At 46.7% G+C, this 5,013-nt stretch overlaps 1 protein-coding gene across 6 annotated transcripts in view; it reads left to right on the top strand.

The window, feature by feature from the left end:
* Nucleotides 1–5,013, top strand: part of ARHGEF10L (Rho guanine nucleotide exchange factor 10 like) — a 21,209-nt gene that overhangs the window by 279 nt on the left and 15,917 nt on the right. For 4 of the 6 annotated variants that reach the window (XM_026862783.1, XM_026862785.1, XM_026862787.1 and 1 more), the window contains exon 1: nt 411–645. The exons of 1 other annotated variant lie outside the window; for it this stretch is intronic. The gene's annotated coding sequence lies outside the window, so the exon portion shown is untranslated. Of the gene's footprint in view, nt 1–410; nt 646–3,657; nt 3,677–5,013 lie in introns of those variants that run through there. One more of the 6 variants, XM_026862782.1, reaches the window with a different exon arrangement.

Here is a 5,013-nt window from a genome sequence, read left to right on the forward strand (position 1 = left end):
GGGGGGGGGGGGGGGGTGGGTTTAGGGCCTGAAAAGCTGTTGTGGGGGAAATACCCTTGAATAGGGATGTGGAGCTGTGTCTTGGGACTGCTGGCCTTGCAGCCAGTGCCTTGGATGTAAAATATCCCAGAGAAAATCCTCTTTGCCTGGATATTTTGAAAGCTCCTGCTGCAAATCCTGGGGCTGCTTTTATACGGGCGATGCTCTTGGTGGCGAGAGGGTTAACAGGTCGCCCTGGCACACAGGGGGTTAAAAGGCAAGGAGGGGGCCAAATCCTGCTTGGGGGGTTATTTATTAGGACTGGGGACACCAGGGGTGTAAATCAGAGCTGCTTGGGAAGAAGAAGAAGAAGAAGAGGAGGAGGAGGGGGAGGCGGGGGAGATGCTGCCCAAAATCCCGGCATCCCTCGGTGCAGCCGCTGGACCGCGGCTCCCATCCGGCTGCGAGCCCTCGGCCGCTGGGATCTGGGGTGTCGGGGTGGGTGCCAGCTGGGTGTCACCCACCCTGGGCACCCCATTGTGGCCGACGGTGGGATTCATTCCCATCGGGTTGAGGGTTGGCTTTTTTTTTCCCGACGTTGCCTCCCCGCCGGGGGCCTGCTCGGCCGATGCGGATACAAAGCCGGAGGAGACGCGGCCTTCCCAGGTCAGCAAAACCCATCTCCCCTCCCCTCCTTGCCCATAAATCCATCCATATATATATTTATAATCTATATCGATAGGTTATTGCATCCTCTTGCAGGGGGAAGAGGTCACCCTTCACCACCCTGCCGCTGCCAGGGCCGATCAGGGCTTTTGTTATATATATATATATATATATCTCATCTTTTTAAAAATTACTTTAAAATATATAAGCAAGAAGAAGCAATGGGGAGGGAGGAGGTGGGCTTCGGTGCATCGAGTTTATTCTGCACCCATTCCTGGGCTTTTTCACCCTATTTTCTTGCGAACTGTGATGGTTGCAAATCCCTCCTGGGTTTTCCCAGCTGGGATTTGCAGCACCTGCAGGAAACTATAATTTCTGGTGAAGGGGTAAGAGCTTCCCCCAGGATAATTTTGACAGCAAAAAAATGGCAATTTCCCCCCTTTTAGTGATTTTTTTAAAAAAATTTTTTGGACATGGGTTGCATCGGCGTGTGAGGTTGCATTGCACGCTGCAAGGGTTGCAAAGGGGCTGGAGTCGCTGCAATATTTTTTTCCCTCTGTTTATACCAGTTCGGTTTTCCTTTTTTAACGTAATAAGTGTGTTTTTGTGAGACGCCAGGTTGCAAAGAGCAGGTTTTTGCCCCAAAATACCAGCAAAAAAAGTAAAGTGATGCATATGTGGGGTAGGAAAAAAGCAGTATTTTATGCGGTGCTTGAATAGGTGATTGCAAAATGGAGAGAAATTAAGAATGTTGGGGAGGGTGATCCCTAATTCATTGGTGTCACCACCTGATGCTGATTTCCGAGTCACTTTTCAGCCAAAATATGGTGACCTCAGAGCACTGGCAGGAGGAAAAATCACTTGCAAAGGGTGGGGGAGGTTTTAATTTGGAGCTTTGCAATGAAGAAGACACCAAAATTGTTGGAAATTTTGATCTGGAAACACTAATGGGGGGAAAAACCTCTTTTGTTAAAAAACTTTTTTCTTGTTATTTCTCATTCAAAATTCTTCTCCCTTCAAATTTCTTTCCAGGATAGTTTTGCAGTGGGTGAACGTTGCAATTGCTTTGGAAAGCATTGAACTGGGGAGGTTTTGGGCAATAAATAAGGCTTTTTTGTTGCTTTTTGAGTCTCTTTGCAAGGAATCTTTGCAGAACAGGCTCTCTTTTTTTTTTTTTTTTTTTTTTTTAAATTCAAGTGCTATAACTGATTTTTTTTTTAACTGATTCTTTTCCCCCCGCCTTTTTCCCCCTGCATTTGCACTTCTCACGGTGCGAGCTGGACAAGGGGTGGATTTTTTCCGGTTCGTCAGAGATGTTGAAAAGGGAAATAAAAAGGAAAACAGCGGCAGTTTTCCAGGTCTTGGGTTTTTAGCTGGAATATTTGTGGGATATTTGCCCAGAAGAGCCGTTTTGAGGTGAAAGAGGGAAACACCATGTTCAGAACAAGCTTTTCCTATAAGATGATGCCTTTTGGCAAGAGTTTATTTAAAATTTAATAAAAAAAAAGACTTGAATTTTGAATTTTCATGGATTTTTTTTTTTTCCAGGGGGAAAACCTACTCTTTTGTCTTTTTTTCCATGAAAACCCATTTTAAATTAATTTTTTTGAAAATTGGCACTTTTTTTAGGGGAAAACTCCATCTTTTTGCTATTGTTTCATTCCCACAAGCCGCCCCTTTTTGCCACCTCCAACCGCAACCGCATCAAAACACCCAATTTGGGGGAATTTTGAAGATGTGGGATAATTTTTAATCAGGATAATTTCTCTTCGTTGGAGCCCTCATTCTTGCACTGATGCCTTCAAATATCTGCAATTAATTTCTTAGAAAATTGTCAGATAAACCACTTGGCCCTTAAAACACCGATAACACACCACGCAGACACAGTTAGGGCTAGAAAAAAACCCCACTACATTGCAGCAAATATTTGTTGTGGTTTTTTTTTTTTTTAATATTATTTTAAAGGACTGGGCTTTGGGGGAGAAAAGGCTTTGCTCAAGGGACCATGCCACTCCTCCCTGGCATCCTGCACACTGGAAATAATCTGAATTAATTCTATTTTTTGGCCAAGGTGATGGTGGAAAATCATCCAGATGGTGAAATAGGCCTTGAAACCGCAGTTGGGATGTGGGACCATCGGCTGGAGGAGTTAATAAGAAGTTGAAGGAAATTCTTGGGAGATAAAAGCTAATTCTTATTTCTACACCCCCCCACACCCCCCCATCCCTTATAAATAGAGCCAGGGTTATTTATAATGAGAGATTAACATGGTGGGGATGCAGAGACAAGCAGGAGGGATTCCCAGTGTAAATCCTGGCTGCATCCCTGCTGTGATATTATAGATATTTTTTTAAAATATTTTTTTTCTTGCAAACCCCTATATTTATGAAAAAAGGGGGTTGGTGAGATGGGGCAGAGGATGCTTTAACCAGGGACCTGTCCCCTGGGGCTGGCAGCCGTCCCCTCCAGCTGGGACCTGTCGCTCCATCGCGGCAGCTAAAAATAAACAAAATAAAGCCAAATAGTTGCCAGCTTGCTAGGCAAAGGGTCGGGCCGGGTTTAGCAGATGGCCCTGCTTCTCTGCCTTTATTTAGATCGAGCTCTATTTATTTTTCCTCCCCGCCTGTGTTGGGAGGGAGACGGGGCTGAACCGTGGCTCGTGATGCTGCCTCAAGCTGTTCACTGGTGGCAGGGTGAGGACCCAGCAGCTCCTGCAAGCTTTAAATCCGTATTTCCAAGGATATTGTATCCCTACATCCTTCTGGGATTACATCGCATCCCTGCCTCCTCCTCGGATTATTCTGCATCCCCATTTTGCTATCCCAGTCTGGTTTGGGGGCATCTCCCTGGCAGGGCAGCTTGTCCCCGCCAGCTTTTCCCCAATCTCATGGGATGCATTTTGCTTCCGGGATGCTCCTACCCCTGAGAGCAGTTTTGCTATGAAAAATTATGCAAAATAGCCTTTTTTTTTTTTTTCTTTTAATTTTAGCAAGACCAAATCAAAGGTTGCGGCGGTTGTTTTGGAGAGCTGGTAAGTCTCTTCAGTGGCAGGCGTGCTTGCAGCCAGAAAAATAACCAGCCATGGGACAAATTGGGCGGATGGGAGCTTATGTCAACAGTCAAAATGGGAAGTGACCTTCTCCTGCCTCACTAGCTGGATAAAATCGGGACCGAGCCACAGGGCCCAGCTGTGCATCATCCTCCCGCTTCCCTCTCCAAACACAGAAGCCATGAGATCACTGGAAAAGTGAAACAAACCAGTGAACAAACTGGTTTCTGGATAAAACCATCAGCATCGCTTTTCTGGGTTTATTTCACCCAGGTGTTGCTATTTTCTCCTTACTTCGTTGGGGTTTTGGGTTTTTTTTTTGAGGCATCGCTGCAGAAATATGGCTTTTTTTTCCCCCTGTGGTACTCAGCTCCATCACATCTCCTGGTGGGGCTGGTTTTTTGTGGATTTATGGCTTGGTTGGCATCGCGTCCATAGGGATAAAACCCGGAGCTTGCGAAAGAGGGAGAGAAGGGAATCGCCTGCTCCCATGCTAATGGGAAGCAGATTAGGCGACATGTGAGAGCAGCCTTGGCTGCCAACCACTTTCTGTTTTGAGGGCCAGGAAAAGAGTTCAAGGAGAAAAAAAAGTGTCCCCGGGTCCTCCCCCCACCCCGATAAATCCCTATTAATGTGTTTATGGAGGCTTGTTGCAAAAGTGGTTGGGAGAGGATATTTGTGGTGGCAATGCAGGACAAGGAGGGGAAGAAGAGGTTTATTTTGGGTTTTTATATATATCTGGGAAGGGGTTGGGTGGGGGGATATTGCAGCGGGATGGGGTTGGGGTTGTTGAACACTTTGCAGCCTGGCTGGGTTGCAGCATCGGCTTGTGCACGTGCTGTGATTTCAAGCGGTTTATAACTTGTTTTCCAGGGATAAATGGAAATCTGGGAGGTGATCCCAGACCTCAACTCCCTCCTGCTGTGCTCTAGACCTACTTATATATGTATATATATATATACATGTGGCCCTGGAGCTGTATGACTGGCTGCAAACCCACGTTGGGCAAGTGCACCCACGCTGTGCTGCAGCTCCGAGGGGTTTTGGCACAGGGGGAAATAAAGAGATCCTTTATTTTTGGGATCATCCAGGGTTTGTGCATCCCCTATATCCACCTCCCAGGGGACATGAGGATCCAGGCGAGGGAGAAATGGTCCCTGGGGGAGGGGGTCACAGCTCTGCGGAACAGGGTGGTGGCATCTGTCATGCGCCAGTTGCTGCTTCTAGCAGGACCAAATGAACAAAGTTTGGTCCTGTTTTGCTCGTTGCAGCCTCTCAGGTGTTGTTTCTCTCTGCTGCATTGTCCCTTGGGCACGGGG

The sequence above is a fragment of the Athene cunicularia genome (genome assembly GCF_003259725.1).
Source record: "Athene cunicularia isolate RWA chromosome 21 unlocalized genomic scaffold, athCun1 chr21_part1, whole genome shotgun sequence".
Lineage (NCBI taxonomy): Eukaryota > Metazoa > Chordata > Aves > Strigiformes > Strigidae > Athene > Athene cunicularia.